This window comes from Triticum dicoccoides, chromosome 1A (genome assembly GCF_002162155.2).
Source record: "Triticum dicoccoides isolate Atlit2015 ecotype Zavitan chromosome 1A, WEW_v2.0, whole genome shotgun sequence".
In the NCBI taxonomy this organism is placed as follows: domain Eukaryota; kingdom Viridiplantae; phylum Streptophyta; class Magnoliopsida; order Poales; family Poaceae; genus Triticum; species Triticum dicoccoides.
In genome coordinates this window covers 442,847,163-442,865,873 of record NC_041380.1, presented here as the reverse complement: position 1 = coordinate 442,865,873, position 18,711 = coordinate 442,847,163, and positions in this window count along the sequence as shown.

The following is an 18,711-nucleotide window of genomic DNA, read 5'->3' as shown; positions in this document are numbered from 1 at the left end:
GAGGTCTTGGAAGGCTCGGTCGGCCTCCGGGGTCCACTCGAAGGGGCCTTTCTTTTTCATGAGCTTAAAGAAGGGTAAGGCGCGCTCGCCCATCTTAGAGATGAAACACACTAATGCGGTCACCCGTCCCGCCAGCTTTTGCATCTCCTTGAGGGTCTGTGGCGGGCTCATGTCTTCGATGGCCTTGATCTTCTCCGGGTTCGCCTCGATCCCTCTGTGGGATACGAGAAACCCCAACAGCTTGCCAGAGGGGACGCCAAACACGCACTTCTCCGGGTTAAGCCTCAAGTTCACCCGGTGCAAACTCTCAAAGGTCTCTTCCAAGTCTTGAATCAACGTCCTCGCCTCGTGAGATTTAACCACTATGTCATCAACGTAGGCATCTGTGTTCCTGTCGAGCTGCCGCCCCAAGGCGATGTGCATTAGCCGCTGAAAGGTTGCGCCCGCGTTGTGAAGGCCGAAAGGCATGCATGTGTAGCAGTACACCCCACATGGTGTCAAGAAGGCTGTCTTCTCCACATCCTCCCCCGCCATCTTGATCTGATGGTATCCAGAGAACGCATCCAGGAAACATAACAAATCACACTCGGCGGTGGAGTCGATGATTTGATCGATGCGCGGAAGGGGGAACGGATCTTGGGAGGCATGCTTTATTGAGGTTGGTGAAGTCAACGCACATATGTTCCTTCCCACCTTTCTTCGGTACTATGACAGGGTTCACCATCCATTCGGGGTATCAAAATTCTCGGATGGTACCTGCCGCCTCCAGCTTGCGTGTCTCTTGGACGATGAAGGCCTGCTTCTCAGTGGACTGCCGTCTTGCTCGCTGCTTCACAGGGCGTACATTGGGGCACACCCTTAGATGATGCTGGATTACCTCCCTCGGGACCCATACCAGCTGACTGGGCTCTCACGCGAATATCTCCTTGTCCGCGCTCAAAAACCTCACAAAAGCTTCTTCTTGTCCTGGGTCAAGGCCGGTTCCTATGGTGAAGGTGGCTCCTGAAGATCCGTCCTCGTTGACCGTCACCTACTTGGTCTCCGCCTTGTCTTGGGTGAACAGCTACCTCTTCTTGGTGGGCGCGGTCTCCTTGGCCTCGAGCGCATCGGTGCCGGCTGGCTGTGCCGCTGCCGCGGTCTTAAAGGCGAGCCTGAGCACCGTCACGGCCTCCTTAGTGCTCCCCTTGATGGTGAGGATGCCCTTGCTCCCTGGCATCTTCATGAGGTTGTAGGCCAGGTGAGTCACCGCCATGAACTGAGCGAGAGCCGGGTACCTGAGGATGGCGTTGTATGGGAGACCGACGCGGGTGATGTCAAAGTCCACCAGCTCGGTGCGATAGTTGTCTCGCGTGCCAAAGGTGACAGGGAGGCGGATCTGCCCTAGGGAGAGGGCAGCTCCACCACCCACTCCCATGAAGGGCTTGCTGAGGCCAAGACGCTCGGGCGGCACATGAAGAAGGCTGAAGGCTTCTACGGGGAGCAAGTTGAGGCCGGCGCCGCCGTCGATGAGGGTCTTCGTGATGGCCACGTTGCAGACGGTGGACGTGTAGAGCATCGGGAGCATCCTGGAGCCGGTGGTGGAGTCGGGGTGGTCTTCCGAGCCGAAGGTGAGGTCAGCCTGCAGCGCGGTCCTACCCGACGAAGCCCCGGGCGCCTGGTGGCTACCCCAATCTGACGGAAGAAAGGTTTGACATGGCGATCTCAAGGTGGTACTTGAGAGCCGCCCAACAGTGCCATGACTACGTGGTGCGCCGGCACCGCATAACGCGTGGTGAAGAGGTCGTGGAGCTCCCCCCAGGATGCCATCGTGGATCCCGGGAGGTTGAGCAGCCAGGCGCGCGGCTCGCCGGCGAGGGCCATGGGGAACCAGTTGGCCATGATCTTGTCGTCGCCCTGGCTTCGAGGACGGCTGTCGGTGTCAAAACCGGCGGATCTCGGGTAGGGGGTCCCGAACTGTGCGTCTAAGGCGGATGGTAACAGGAGGCAGGGGACACGATGTTCTACCCAGGTTCGGGCCCTCTTGATGGAGGTAAAACCCTACGTCCTACTTGATTTATTCTTGATAATATGAGTAGTACAAGAGTTGATCTACCACAAGGTCAGAGAGGCTAAACCCTAGAAGCTAGCCTATGGTATGATCGTATGTTGTCCTACGGACTAAAACCCTCCGGTTTATAAAGACACCGGAGGGGGCTAGGGTTACACAGAGTCGGTTACAAAGAAGGAGATCTACATATCCGTATTGCCAAGCTTGCCTTCCACGCCAAGGAGAGTCCTATCCGGACACGGGACGAAGTCTTCAATCTTGTATCTTCATAGTCCAACAGTCCGGCCAAAGGATATAATCCGGCTGTCCGGATATCCCCTAATCCAGGACTCCCTCAGTAGCCCCTGAACCAGGCTTCAATGATGACGAGTCTGGCGTGCAGATTGTCTTCGGCATTGCAAGGCGGGTTCCTCCCCCCGAATACTTCATAGAAGATTTTGAACACGAGGATCGTGTCCGGCTCTGCAAAACAAGTTCCACATACCACCGTAGAGAGAATAATATTTCCACAAATCTAATCTGCTGACATACCCCGTAGCGTGACAACACACCACAGCTAGGTCTTTATTCGAATTGTTTTTCATAACCTATCTCAGCGTGTTTCGCGAGGCGGTTTCCTTGGCACGTCTTGTCGAAGCAGAGATCGTGTCCCCTTATTATGGGATTCCTATCAATACGGACGTGGGTAACCCAACCACGCCATCAATTACGGCGCTTGGGGGATAAGCGAGTTTTACCAGGCTGGTGGGGGCGCGTAGTTTCGTCCGCCCTTATAAGGGGATAAGGTTTCACCTTTTTCTACCCATGCCTTCTTCCTCCTTGCTCATCCATTCTCGCGCACTCGAGCTCCAGCGCCCAAGTCCACATCCTTCTCCTCGACTCTCTCCAAACATGTCCGGAGTGGGAGGCAAGTGGATGGCCTCCTCCGTCACGGAGGGACACATCAAAAAGCTACGTGGGGCCGGATACTTAGCCGCGGATATCGCGCACCAGCTGCCAGCCGCGGGGCAGATCATCACTACCCCGGAACCTCACGAAAGGGTGGTTTTCCTCCTCCACTTCGTTCGTGGACTGGGGTTTCCCCTCCATCCATTCGTCCGCGGCCTCATGTTCTATTATGGGCTGGACTTTCATGATCTGGCCCTGAATTTCATCCTCAACATCTCGGCATTCATCGTCATGTGTGAGGCTTTCCTCCGCATCCGGCCCCACTTCGGCCTATGGCTGAAGACCTTCAATATCAAGCCGAAGGTAGTAGGCGGCCAACAAGCGGAATGCGGCGGAGCCATGGTGGGCAAAATGCCCAGCGTTACAAGCCTCGAGGGCTCCTTCGTGGAGACCATAAAGGGTGGCAATCGGGGTGGATCTACATCACCGAGCCGCGCGACACCAACTGGGTGGAGGCCCCTGAGTTTCGACCCGGAATCCCCATGCGGATCACTTCCTGGAAGGAGAAGGGCCTATCCTGGGGCTCATCGGTGGAGCTGGACGGACTCCAGAAGTGTATCCGGAACATGACAAGCAAGAAACTTAAGCTTGTCAACATAGTCCAGGTCATGCTCTTCTGCCGGATCCTCCCGTGTCAACAACGAGCTTGTTGGCTTTCTGGGAATGGGGGTCCCCAGACTTGCCTGCCTGCGGCCTGCGGTGTGGCTCAAGCGGGGGCCCATCGCGGCCCATCTTCATCAGCTCAAGCTCAAAGACCCTCGCGAGGGGCCAAGCCTTGCGGGGCGGATGACAGGAAGCTTCCTCAGAGGCAGCCTCATCAGTCAGGCTCGCGAGGAGGCGGAGAGATCAAGGCAGGGGTACCTCGCGAGGAACCTGTGACGCAAGCCATGACGATCGAGACCAGGCGGGCGCCAGGCGGGCACCGGCCTATGCAGTGTCCTTGTTTCCCCTTTGGTGCAAAAAGGGGACAAGCACAGGACAAGGCATCAGGCAAAGGTTACCATTCCGGTGCAACGAGACCAAGACCAGCCGGACGGCAGGACGGAGGTCACCATGGAGCCCAAGAAGGCGTCATCGCCAGTGCTTTTGGCAGCCGAAGACAACCTTTGGTCAGGATAACTTGTAGTAGATGTTCCCCTTCGAAATGGCCAATTGTTGGCGCCCTTCCCGCTCATTATTTGGGGAGAGGCCCAGGGCCTCTATAAATAGAGCTAGCCACCACAGAGTAGACATCATCTAGACATCTAGAGAGGATCGAGACATCTAGAGATCCCTAGAGACATCTAGACACCCCAAGAACATCGAGAGATTTGGTAGAACCCTATCAGAGAGAGAGAGAGAGGCGATGAACTCACCCTAGCAGTTCATCGCACCAACTCGAGAACACCTCTCGCGAGGCTGTTCTTCCCTTGTACAGTCCATCATCACTCCCAGAGGCAATCCACCACACCACACACTCGAGTAGGGTATTACACCACAACGGTGGCCCGAACCAGTATAAACCTCGTGTCTCTTGTGTTGTTCATCATTTTCATCTTAGTTCGCATGAGAGGATCAGACGTAGATCGGTAGGGGAGAGATCTCCGCGCGCACCCCAGTGTTCGAACCTCAAGGGTCTGCCGGAACCCCAAACCCGACATTACGCGCGCCAGGTAGGGGTGCGCCGGAGTCCTCCTTCCTCCGCGTCACGTTCCGCCATTTCTCCACCCAGATGTCAAGCAACCCGGTTGCCAACGCCAACCGCTGGGCGGCGTGGCCCGCCCACGCCGTGTCGCCGTCTCAGGGCGACCTCAACCTTGCGCCTCAGGCAGCTCGCGCTCCGCAGGGCGCTGCGGGGCGCGGGCGACGTGGCCAGATGCCGCCTGCCCTCACGCCACGGCAGGTGCGGGCCAAAACAAGGGCCTCGAACCACGCCGCTGCCATGATGCATACACCCGACGAGAGCAGGCAAATTCCAGGGCCGCGCTCACGGTGGCCCTAGAGCTACTACGGTGCCGCTTGCTGGAAAGCGGCCGCGACGTGTTGTTGGAACGAGTGGCCGAGCTCCTGGACGCTGCCGCCTCGGGAGCACCCCCCTTCTGCATCCAGCTGCCGCCCCAGATCCAGGACAGGTCGCGCGACGGCATTATGCGCGCCCATGCGATTTCAGGCGGGCCCCAGGGCCGGTCCAGCGCCAACACCTCCGCCAGCACCGTGCGGCAGATCGCGCCGGCCCTTCCCCGGGCCAACGAAGGGATGCGCGCCGCGGCCTTTGGCCTCGGCGGACCACTATGTCATCACATACAAGGTGATGCCCCAAGCCAGACTGCGTGGCATGCAGGGCACTACAGCGAGGTCCACGAGGTGGTCGCCTCGGAGGCCTACATACCCCGCATGGTGGATCAAGGGCGCGAGCTAGAAGAAGGTCACGGCTCGTTCCTCGGGCCCGGCTGGGACCAGGAGGCGCCGGAAGCCGAGCTCTTTAAGGAACCCCAAGAGAGCATCGACAATCGCGCCGACAGCGGCAACTATCGGGTACCACTCATCCCTCAGGAGCAAGCTTACGCTAACCATGGGTCGTAGGAGGTACAGGTCGCTGCAGCGGATGGCTGCCCCAACGCTGCAGCCCCTTATCCCTCGGGAGGAGGGTGCAGGGGGCTGTAGGAAAGGGGCCGAGATCCGGGCTACCCCTCGCGGCGGTCGGGTCAAGATGTTCTCCAGAGGTAGGCCCTCTGCCGGGAAGGTGCCCCATGGCCTGCCCCCGACGAAGGACCCGTGGTCGTCTGGGGAACCGCTGGCGACGGCTCTACCCCATTGGCGTCATCCTTGGTTTCCGGTCACCGTCAATGGCGGTAGAGTGAGGCGCAAGGCGGGGCCCTCGTCTGGCGATATGAAGCAAGGCCAGTACCTGTGAAGAAGGCCCAGTGCCTGTGAAGCTCGCCGCCCCGTGACACTCTCATGTAATAACGAGTGGGGCTGTACACGCTCCGGAGTCTCAGGAGCGCCGGCCTCATTCCCTGGGGCTCCCGCCCACGCCTAGTGGCAGCACTAGCTCCGTGCTGGTGAGAAGACGTCGAAGAATAGACTAGGCGCCAGACGCGGCTTTTTTGTTTTTCTTCCGCCTTTTTTGCTTTTTTGCTTCTTCCTTGTCAGCAAGTTTCTTTTGTTTGGATTTAAGTTGGATTTGAGTTCAAAGCTTGCATGCATTCGGGGAGGGGTGTTTAGTCTCATTCGAGCAATATCTCTCGCTCTGGTTTCGGATTTGCGCCCCAAGCTAGCGTCAGCTGCCCCCCTCACAAACCCCTCGTGAGCCGGGACGGGCCAGGTACGCCTACAGCCAGGACCACTATCCCCGTACCCTCTCCGGAGGTCCTCGTCACAGGATCAGCAGGTTAATCGAGGGACGCCGGAGGCGTAGCATCCCCCCGCAGGCCTGCTCAGGGCACGCCAGGGCCGGAAGGATAAACTGCGGAGGCATGCGGTCAGTCGGACATATCACTCACCACGTCTTCTGGGCGCCCTCGGAAGCGTCACTGGCGTCGTCGACATTGTCACCACCACCGCCAGCATCCCCATCATCGCCAGGATCGTCCACAACATCGCCTTCATTGGCGCCCACAACCACGCCGTCGTCATCAGACGCGAAGGCCCTGACGAGGGCGTCCACGTTGTCCTCCACCCACCGCGCCAGGTCACCTCGGACGGCAATGGGCACGGGTGCGATGGCAGCGTCGAAGTCAACGTGGGGGTCCCTGTCCTACAGATAGCTGAAGACACGGGAGAAGGCACGACCGAGCAAGGCTCGGCTCCTCTCTTCGACAAGCCAGCGGGACCTCTCAGACCGGTTCTCTAGAGGCGTCACCACATCAGTTAAAAAATGGAGGTTGCCGGCGTAGTTGACCTCGTGCAGCTCCCTAGCAGCAGCCTCGCAGACATAGCCCAAAGCTGTGTTGGCCCTCTCTCGGAGCGTTTGAAGCATGGGGGCATGCACATGCTCCAGAACCCGCCGCCAACGGAGCTCGTCCTCACTTCGCTGCGCGACGGCCTCAGCGTCATCGACCCTCTGTTGAAGAAGAAGCTGCTCGGCCCGGGAAGAGGACAGCTCCGCCTGCGCCACGCCAAGGGCCGCTGCGAAGGAGTCCGCACGCCACGTTGCTTCGGTCAGTTTGGCCCTGAGTGCTGCGGTCCTGCCCTCGGTCTCGGCCTTGATCAGCCCCAACCTCGTCCCGTGTTCGCGCTCGAGGACCGAGCGAGCTTCCGCCACGCGGTGATCGACTTCTTCCTGGGCTCGGGCTTCGCGCGCGGCAATGTCATCCTCCGCCTGGGCCACCAGGCGCTCCCTTGTCTCCAACCACTCAAGGTCAAGGTTGCGCTCGGCGGCCTCCAGCGTCAGCATCTGCTTGCGCTTCAGAAGCTCCACCCGGTGGACAGAGGCCGCCCCATCGACTCAAGGGCCGCCTGGCGCAATTCCACTTGCTGCTCCAGGGAGTTGCTCCGGGCTTGGAGCTCCCGTGCGCGCTCCTACGCATCCTTGTGCCGTCGGTCTGCCTCCCGAGCCTCCTCAACGGCCAGGGAGCAGGCCTCCCGCGAAGCTGCCAGCGACGCCTCAGCCTTCGCATTGTCAAGATCACGCTGATGACGCGCGAGGGCTACGACAACCTTTAGTTTGCACTTGTCCTCAACAAGGCGGAAACCTTCGGCGTCAAGGCGCGCATCCTCGTCAGCAAGCTCCGGCCCGATTCGGCTCACCGCATCCGCCACCCCCTAGAGGAACTCTTCATGAAGGGCACGATGCTCCCGAGCACGCCTGAGCACCTCCTCCATGTCACCTTCTTCCACTGGAGCATGCAGAGGGCCCCGAGGCGGTAAGCCCCCTCCAGGCATGGAGCAGGGGGCTGCCGCCCCAGCCGTCGCCGGATGGACCGCCCTGAGAGTCCGGCCCGGCGTCGATCCACCCACGGAGGAGCCAAGGACAAACCTCATCCATTTGCCTTCTATGACCAGAGAAGGGGCACGGGGTAAGCCTGACGCGCCCCGAGAAGACTCGCGAAGAAAGGGGATCTGGCGAGCAAGCTCGAGGTGCCCTATGGAGCAGATCACTCCACCAACCGGTCCAACGGCGGGGGCGCCACATGAGCTCGGTGGACCCGGAGCCAGTAAAGGGGGCGAAGCTGCTGGGGCTGGCTCCTGGGTCGACTCAACGGACTCAGCAAGGCGGGACCTGAAGGGCCACAGTCAGCCACGAGGATAACAGAGCAAGTGAGCAGGGAGAGAAGAAGGCTTACTCATCCTTAGCAAAGTACTTCCTGCGCTTCAACAAGTGGCAAGGGCGGTAGCTACCGCCTGAGGCCTCCTTCCTCTTGCGAAGGGTCTTGAAGTCCACACGAAACCGACCCAAGCGCCTGGGGCGGGGGTCGGCCAGGGGTGCAGAAGAAGCCTCAGGATTGTCGGCGTCGTAGGAGTCAGCTTTGGGGGCACCGTTGGGCGTCGCCTGACGAAGAACGGCTGGGGGCTCGGGAGCCCCGGCCTCAGGACCCGAAGGCCAAAACCCTGCATCAACTGCCGCACCAGGGCGGGCCTCGAGGGATGCCGCCCTCGAGGCTTCACGCGGCGCCACCACCTCGACATCAGCCACCTCAGCCCCTGCCAGCTCTCTTCCCGCTCTGCCACCTGGGGAGGGACCGCTGTGGGCACGGGGGGAGCAACCACGACAACTGGGTTCTCGCGTGGCCCCGTGAGGCCAACCGGGCGCAGCCCCCACTCATCGAAGCTGGGCATTTGCTTCACGAAATCGGCCCTGCCGGAACAAAGGTATAGAAGGATGCCGCCGCTCCATAAGCTGCCTGGGGAAGGATCACCAGTCAAGACCCGAAGCACCGTCTACAGCACTTCGGGAGTCAAGTCCTCCTCCTGAAGCCGCATGTGGTCTCCGCGCCCCGCAAAGTCCCACATCCGGCGAGAGTGGCGCTAGAGAGGAGCAATGCGACACAGAAGGAACTCCCTCACCCCCTTGGGGGCTGTCACATTGTGCTCCCTCAAACTTTCGAAGCGGCGCCAGACGAAAGCGAGCCAGGGGCTCGCGAGCGGTTCATGACCCTAGCCTGGGTTGGGAACAGCAGGCAAGGTCGGGTGCGAGAGCAAGGGGCTGGGCACCCCGACGCCCACGTACAACCACCGCTCTCTGAACCTGGCCTGAGAGGGTAGAAGGCCGAAGTCAATCCCTGAAGCAGCCGTCTCGGGCACGGCGAAGAAGCTTACACACCCCGAGCACTGAGTGGGATCGCTCAGGCGCAAAGAGAAGAAGTGTCGCAGCAGAGCAACAGAAGGAGGGATGCCTATCATCGCCTCGCACACGAAAGCAAAGACAGCCAAGAGGGTAATGGACTCCATCCCGAGGTGCATCATGTGGATCTGATAATGGGAGAGCACAACATTGAAGAAAGCAGAAAAGGGGGGAACCAGACCCGCCCACAGGGCATCGGCGAAGAATCGGACCTCCGTGACGGTCCTAGCAAGAAAGGCGCGGGATGCGGGCCAAACTGTGGTCCGGCCGCACTCATTGAAGATGGAAGCGAGGGCGGAGTGGACCTTGTCCAAGGCTTCAGGGTTGAGTATAATTGACCGATCGACGGCGGGGGCCGCCGCTGGAGGTCCGCAGGACGAAGGCGCGGGCTTCTTCCCCCTTCCCTTCTTTGTCGGCGCCATGGTGTTGGGGAAGGGGAAGAGCTCGGGCCAGATTGGCGGGGGAGGTTGGAGCTCGGAGAAGAGGAAAGGTAGGAGGCGAGCATGCAGCCAAAGGAGAAACAACTGTGTGCAACTACGGGTCCGCTTAGCCGGGCGCGCAACAAGGCATCGTGGGAAGTGCAGACGCCCACGCCCAATCAACCGCCACGCGGCGCCCAAGGCCACAGGCTGTTAGGGCCCGCGGTGCTTCGCGCTTGCCCCTTCGCTACTCTGCTAAGCCAAGCCCGCGTGCGCCTTGGGCCCGGGGGCTACTGTCGGCGTTCTGGGAACGGGGGTCCCCAGACTTGCCTGCCTACGGCGTGCGGCGTGGCTCAAGCGGGGGCCCAATGCGTCCCATCTTCATCAGCTCAAGCTCAAAGACCCTCGCGATGGGCCAAGCCTCGCGGGGCGGACGACAGGAAGCTTCCTTAGAGGCAGCCTCATCAGGCAGGCTCGCGAGGAGGCGGAGAGATCAAGGCAGGGGTACCTCGCGAGGAACCCATGACGCAAGCTATGACGATCGAGACCAGGCGGGCGCCAGGCGGGTGCCGGCCTACGCAGTGTCCTTGTTTCCCCTTTGGTGCAAAGCGGGCAAGCACATGCCAAGGCATCAGGCAAAGGTTACCATTCCGGTGCAACGAGACCAAGACCAGCCAGATGGCAGGACGGAGGTCACCGTGAAGCCCAAGACGGCGTCATCGCCAGTGCTTTTGGCAGCCGAAGACCACCTTTGGTCAGGATAACTTGTACTGGATGTTCCCCTTCGAAATGGCCAATTGTTGGCGCCCTTCCCGCTCATTATTTGGGGAGAGGCCCAGGGCCTCTATAAATAGAGCTAGCCACCACAGAGTAGACATCATCTAGACATCTAGAGAGGATCGAGACATCTAGAGATCCCCAGAGACGTCTAGACACCCCAAGAACATTGAGAGATCTGGTAGAACCCTAGCAAAGAGAGAGAGGCGATGAACTCACCCTAGCAGTTCATCGCACCAACTCAAGAACACCTCTCGCGAGGCTGTTCTTCCCTTGTACTGTCCATCATCACCCCAGAGGCAATCCACCACACCACACACTGGAGTAGGGTATTACACCACAACGATGGCCCGAACCAGTATAAACCTCGTATCTCTTGTGTTGTTCATCATTTTCATCTTAGTTTGCACGAGAGGATCAGATGTAGATCGGCAGGGGAGAGATCTCCGCGCGCACCCCAGTGTTTGAACCTCAAAGGTCTGCCAAAACCCCATACCCGAGAGGGCTTTCAACTTATGGGAGTTCGACCCGGCCCAGCACCAGAATCTACACGAGCTCTTCGACACGATGCACAAGGACGTCTGGAAGGTGCTATTCAAGGGCGCCGAGGTCCCCCCTTCTCTTACCGAGGACCGCGGGCTAAGCGTGAAGCGCCCTGCGAATCTGGTAAGCTCTGTGCATAGGGTATTTATTTCCCATAGCTTAACCATGTGCGGGGTCTGAGCTTCGATGCCTTTGATAGGACTGGGTGGAGACATTGGAGCAGATTAACCGTCCGGCCCCTCTGCCCGAAGACCCCGCAGACGCTGTCCTGACAGAGATGCGGACTCCGGCTCCTTATGAGGTGCCGGAGAAGGCCAAGAAGAAGGCCACGGGAACCCGAAAGAGTTCCCGGCGCCAGGTGGTATCGGATACATCTTTTGATAACTCCGAGGTGCACTCCTCCCGTGAAAACGAGGAGAAGGAAGACGAAGATTATCCCCCTCCAGCCGGGGGAGACAAGAAAAGGAAGGCCACCCCAACCGTGGAGGCCGAAGGGTCCAAGAAGGGAAGGACTCTCCTTCCAGAATGTTCCACCACCGCTGCCAACGGCGAAGACGAGTGGCTGCTCAGGGCCAAGCCCCTGGCGAAGTCGTAAGTATTCGGATACCAGAGTAAATCATAGCACACTTTTCCTAGCATCGAATATGATTATGCAGTCCGCCCCAAGCCCGTATCGATGTATCATCATCGGACGGTTCCTTGGACTCGTCAGACCTGAATAGTGATACACTTCCAACCGCCTCCTCCCCTTTCCCTACGGACAATGCCGAGGTATTATCTCAAGGGGCACCGAGCCGGGGGGAGACAGTCCCGGAGGCGCCTCAAGGCGACCTTTCGGACTCCAGGAGCAAAGGGAGCAAGGCTCCCAGGGGCTCCAAGTTCGGCCCTCAGCCAGACACCGCGCCGGAACCTCCAGTGGTTCCGGACTCGGGCAGGCGGCCCTCTTCCAAGAGGGGCAAGCCGTCCGTGTCGGTGACCTCTGTCCATCCAGAGGCACCGGACGAACTGCTGGGAGCGCTTTGCTACGCTTCCATCAACGAAGAGCACCGCACTATTATGAGTGCGGTGATCAAGAAGGTTCAGTCTGCCAAGAGCGGACGGACTAAAGCATGTGCCATCCTTCTAACAGGCTTGGAGGTAATTATTTAAAATATAGGAAAAATATTACCGCATGGACAGTAGCCCCTGATGCTCTATTTGGTGTTCACAAAGAAAATCCGAATAAAGGTTCAAATAATATCTGCAGGAGTCTAATATAAGTATGTCTTTATGTGTATGCAGGCTTCGCTGCTGACCTCTGCCGCACTGACTGCGGAGGTCGCTGCACTGAGGCAAAACCTCGAGCGGTCCGAGAAAGAGCTCGGTCTTGCCAAGAGGCAGCTCGAGGAGAACAAAGGTAAGTAATGCCTTGCCCATATATATGTATATATATATAAAAGGATGCAGTTGCAAAATGATAGGATCATCATGAATGTGCCAGGGGCCACGACCGAAGTGGCGACCCTGAAGCAAGCAGTGCTATCCGAGGCTGAAAACAAAGCGGCAAAGGAGCGCACCGAGTGGGAAAAACAAGAGGCACGGGTGGGCGAGGTGCAGCAAGAGCTCCAAGCTCTCGTGAAGAAGCACGAGGCTTTGGAGCTTGACTCGAAGACGCGAGAGTCCGAGCTTGCCGCGGCCCTCGAGAGCAAAAAGCATGCCAAGGCTGAAGCCCAAAAGGCCCTCCAGGAGATTGAGGCGATCAAGAAGATAGCGGCGGGTAAGGCATTCAATATGCAAAGCAATCATGTGAAAGTAAATTACTTGTTACTTACCCGAGTCCAGAGCTCTCCAGGAGCATTCGCGGATTTGCCCCGCAGTGTGTCAGATGCCGCGAAATATTACCAGGCCGAGGAGGGAAGCTCGACGGAGAAGCTGTTGTGGTCTCAGTATACTGGGACCGAACACTCCCTTCAGTATGAGCGACCAGCTGAAGCAACTGGTCGAGCTGCACAAGGCAGCCGAACAGGCCATGAGGGGCCTTATAGTCCGGATGTGGCCTGGCGACTCCCTTCCCAAAAGCTACTTCGGCCTGGTGAGGCGGTTTGTAGATGCCTGCCCACGGCTGGAAGTCATAAAGCAGTCCATCTGCATCGAAGTTGCACGCCGGGCTTTTTCCCGTGCGAAGGTGCACTAGGCCAAGATGGACGCCGAGAAGCTGGTGAAGGAGGGGCTGCCGTAGGGCAAGGAGCATCGCCACCCCGAAATGTATTATGAGGGTGTCCTGAAGGGTGCCCGTCTTGTGGTGGACGAGTGTGCGAAGGATGTAATTTTTGATTGAACTTGCTCGTGTGATCCTGTATTATGAAAACTTGTTCATATGCGCTATGCAACGCTTGTTTGAATTTAAAATATTACCTTCTGTGCGACTGTTTGTTAAATCTGAGAGATGGCGAGTCATCGGCTTCTGCCCCCATGCCACGAGTGCTAGGGTGTTCGGGATAAATCTGAGCACTCTTTTTCCCATTGTTGGGTCATCGAGGGAGGTGCTCAGCACAACGAACAAGGCAATCGGACTATAATGCTTTATCACTCTCACTTAGCCATAGAAGTCTACAATTTTAATTTTTGGCAAAGCCCCTAGTATTTGGAAGGCCGAATTCGGGGCGCTATACACGCCTTAAGATGGACAAAGCCGACTCCTCGCTCTAAGCGGCATGAGTCTTTAGGGACTTGAGACCTCTCAAACAGCGACCAGCTCTCGCCTTATCATGACAGTCAGTTTTAGCTTTCTCTACTGAGGTGCTTAGCCCAGATGAACCGGGGCACAATCGTAGTAGTTCTCCCAGTGCTACCTTAGCCGATATAGCGGAACGTAAGGTACCAAATCATGGGAGCCAGGCAAACCCAACTATTGACCCAAGACATGATTCGGAGCTGATGCATATCATGCTATAAGTTCGGGGTGCCGCACTGTCGAAAGTGTTCGGACTTCTCACGCCGTATTATGGGGTACGCTTAAGCCCCTGGCGTATTGGCCGTACCAGAGTGTACGGTTGCTGAATGTCATGAATGAACATATATATATAAGGAAGAATGCGATAATTGTCTAGTGCTATGCATTGTTTATTCAAAAAGGTGCGTCAAAGCAGAATGATACAAGTAGTGCAATAAGCAAAAAGTAGGACTATTTGACATGTCCCCTGCAAGGGCAAGCTGAGGAATGGTATTTAAAGCAGGTATTTCACTCGTTATCAGAGACCACCTGGGAATTCCTTGATGCGACGTAGCTTTCTGCCTCCTTGGTTGTTGTATCGTGTGTCCGGCAATCGTACTGCCGGACGGGGCTTCCAGATATTAAAGTCCTGAAAAAAAGAAAAATAACAAAGCGGGAAGCCCCTAGTGCGATTGAGCCGCGTCTTGGGGCGTGCCGTAGTCGTGCCCCCCTCCCCACCTGTGCCCATGGTATTTTCAATGCGTAATTATGTATGCGTGGCACGGATTTCGCCGTTTGGCTGGGACTGGGGTGGGGGCCGCATTGCTATGCGAGCTCGGAATGTGCCAGGCGGTCTTGTTGCCGATTACTCCGGGCGCACTTGAAGGTGTCCGGGTCCTTAATTGCCGAACTGGTGGATTGCCTTAAGAGGCTGCTTTGCGCTTCTGCTGCGAGGGCCGCAGTGTGCTCCTCCGTGCGGAGAGAGCGCTCTGTGTTTCCATTGACTGTGATGAACCCCCGAGGTCCTGGCATCTTGAGCTTGTGATATGCATAGTGCGGTACCGCGTTGAATCTCGCAAATGCAGTTCGGCCGAGCAGTGCATGATAGCCGCTGCGGAATGGGACTATATCGAAGATTAACTCCTCACTCCGGAAGTTATCCGGGGATCCGAAGACCACTTCCGGTGTGACTGAGCCTGTGCAATGGGCCTCTACACCTGGTATGACGCCTTTGAAGGTTGTTTTTGTGGGTTTGATCCTTGAAGGGTCTATACCCATTTTGCACACTGTGTCCTGATAAAGCAGGTTCAGGCTGCTGCCGCCATCCATAAGGTCTCGAGTGAGGTGAAATCCATCGATGATTGGGTCTAGGACCAGTGTGGCGAATCTGCCATGACGGATACTAGTGGGATGGTCCCTGCGATCGAAGGTGACCGGACAGGAGGACCATGGGTTGAACTTTGGGTCGACTGGCTCCAACGCATATACATCACTCAACGCACGCTTCCGCTCCCTGTTGGGGATGTGGGTTGCGTATATCATGTTCACCATCCGCACTTGTGGGGGGAACCGCTTCTTTCCTCCGGTGTTCGGCTGCCGGGGCTCCTCCTCGTCATTGCTATGTGACCCCTTATCTTTGTTTTTGGCATTTAACTTGTCGGCCTGCTTGAACACCCAACATTCCCTGTTGGTGTGGTTGGTTGGCTTATCGGGGGTGCCATGTATTTGGCACGAGCGATCGAGTATTTGGTCCAAAATGGATGGGCCCAGAGTGCTTCTTTTGAATGGCTTTTTCCGCTGACCGAGTTTAGAGCCTCTGAATCTGGCATTGACTGATGTATCCTCGGTATTGTCGTTGTCGATGCGGCGCTTGTGTTTGTTGCGACATGACCTGCCATTGCCATCCTTGGTATCCGAAGTACCATGGTTCTTTGATATATTATTGCTGTGAGCCAGCCAGCTGTCTTCTCCCACGCAAAAGCAGGTCATGAGTGTCGTGAGGGCTACCATAGATTTCGGCTTTTCCTGGCCAAGGTGCCGGGCGAGCCACTCGTCGCGGATGTTGTGCTTAAAAGCTGCTAGGGCCTCTGCATCCGGACAGTCGACGATTTGATTTTTCTTTGTCAGGAACCATGACCAGAATTTCCTGGCCGATTCCTCTGGTTGCTGAATTATGTGGCTCAAGTCATCGGCATCTGGTGGTCGCACATAAGTGCCCTGGAAGTTTTCGAGGAATGCAGCTTCCAGATCTTCCCAACAGCCAATGGATTCTGCTGGCAAGCTGTTGAGCCAATGCCGAGCTGGTCCTTTGAGCTTGAGTGGGAGGTATTTGATGGCGTGTAGATCGTCACCGCGGGCCATGTGTATGTGCAGGAGGAAGTCCTTGATCCATACCGCAGGATCTGTTGTGCCGTCGTATGATTCAATATTTACGGGTTTGAAACCCTCTGGGATTTGGTGATCCATTACTTCATCTGTGAAGCATATGGGGTGTGCGGCGCCTCTATAGTGGGCTATGTCGCAACGCAGCTCGAATGAGTCTTGTCCGTTGTGTTCGGCCTGGCCAGATTTAATTTTATTGTATCTGGCGTGACGGTTATCGTCTCGCGTAGTGGCGCGCCCTCGTGATCCGTAGATCGATCTTGCGTGTTTTTCTTTGTCCGCCAATATGTCTCGCAGGTCTAGCGTGTTTCCCCATGCCTTATCATTTTTATTTGAGTGGCGTCGGGGTACGGGCCGAGTTTTTGGCTGAAATGCCTCTCTGTCGCGGCCACGAGGTGGCTGATCAGCCGCATCATATGTTGGAGATGTAGGTTTTAATGCTTCCTCCTCTAGTCGGGGTAGCAGCCTGCGCTTTGGGTAACTCTTGGAGGGGCGTTCGAGTTCATATTCCTCGGCCGCAAGGACTTCGGTCCATCTGTCAGCTAGCAAATCTTGATCAGCTTGAAGCTACTGCTGCTTTTTCTTAAGGCTATTTGTCGTGGCTATAAGCCGGCGCTTGAAGCGCTCTTGCTCGACAGGATCCGCCGGCACGACAAATTCGTCATCGTCGAGGCTTGCCTCGTCTTCGGAGGGAGGCATGTAATTATCATCCTCCGCCTCTCCATCTGCCGCTCTCTCGGGAGGGCTGGCTTCTCCATCCTCCTACTCTAAATCTTGCTGGAGGGGATTGTTGTCGTCTTTGGCACTGTCCGGAGTGCTATTATCTCCTGTGCCAGTGTCACTGCTTTTGCTTTGGTGAGACATAGAGCGGCGCCGCTGATGTCGGTGCTTGGGTTGCTTCTTGGAGGGGTCGTCCTCCGCTGTCCTGTCACCATTGCCTTATTTGGGTGTGTCCACCATGTATATATCATATGATGAGGTGGCTGTCCAGTGCCCTGTGGGCAGTGGTTCCTCTTCGTCTCCCGCATCGTCGTCCATACCATCGATGTCTTCGGAGTCGAAGTCGAGCATGTTGGTCAAATTGTCGACAGTGGCTACTAAGTGGGTGGTGGGTGGGCGGCGAATTTCTTCGTCATCCGCATCCCAATCCTGCTGAACATAGTTCGGCCAGGACTCTCCTGACAAGGAGAGAGACCTTAATGAGTTCAGTATGTCGCCGAAGGGCGAGTTCTGAAAGATATCCGCGGAGGTGAACTCCATGATCGGTGCCTAGTCGGAATCGATAGGCACGGGCGCAGGCGGTTCGGAGTCCGTGGCCGGGGAAGAATCCGGTAGTTTAGCGTCACGGCTCCCATGAAGGGTAAGGTCGATACTCGGCACGATCGCCGCTGAGAATATAGCCTCCGTGGCGGGGTCTATCCACCCGTCCATGGATGGCGCATTTGGCTCCGAATAGAGGGTCGGAGGGGAGCGGTTGCCGGTGTGGTCTCCTGAACACTGTCCGATGGTAGAGCTAAATCATGCTCATTGTGACCATGCGGTGCACTCGGCAGGGGCTCGAATCCGTCGAAGATCAAGTCTCCGCGGATGTCGGCCGTGTAGTTTAAGCTTCCAAACCTGACCTGGTGGCCAGGGGCGTAACTCTCGATCTGCTCCAGATGGCCAAGCGAGTTGGCCCACAGTGCGAAGCCGCCGAATACAAAGATCTGTCCGGGGAGAAAAGTCTCACCTTGGACTGCATCGCTATCGATGATCGAAGGAGCCATCAAGCCTAACGGTGACGACACAGGGGAACTCTCAATGAAAGCACCAATGTTGGTGTCAAAACCAGCGGATCTCGGGTAGGGGGTCCGAAACTGTGCGTCTAAGGCGGATGGTAACAGGAGGCATGGGACATGATGTTTTACCCAGGTTCGGGCCCTCTGGATGGAGGTAAAACCCTACAGCCTGCTTGATTTATTCTTGATAATATGAGTAGTACAAGAGTTGATCTACCACTGGATCAGAGAGGCTAAACCCTAGAAGCTAGCCTATCATATGATTGTATGTTGTCCTACGGACTAAAACCCTCCAGTTTATATAGACACCGGAGGGGGCTAGGGTTACACAAAATCGGTTACAAGGAAGGAGATCCACATATCCGTATTGCCAAGCTTGCCTTCCACGCCAAGGAGAGCCCATCCGGACACGGGATGAAGTCTTCAATCGTGTATCATCATAGTCCAACAGTCCGGCCAAAGGATATAATCCGGCTGTCCGGATACCCCCTAATCCAGGACTCCCTCAACGGCCTCCTCGTACGTCAGCAGGAACGGCGCCGGGTCTGCCGCACCGTCGTAACGCGGTGGCATCTCCGGCTTGAACTTGATTGGCCACTGCACTCGCCGCAGGGCGGGGGCCAGGGCTCAGTACCCAGACTCCCTGTTGTTGGTGTCGGCCGCAGAGGTAGGTGGCGGGGCACCTGCCATGGGAGCGAAGTGCGGCGGTGTGGGGCGCAGGTTGGTGGAGAGGAGCTCCGGCGCACCCCTACCTAGCGCGCCAAATGTCGGACGTGGGGTTCCGGCAAACCACTAAGGTTCGAACACTGGGGTGTGCGCGAAGTCTTTCCCTCCTACCGATCTACGCTCTTGCTCTCTAGGAT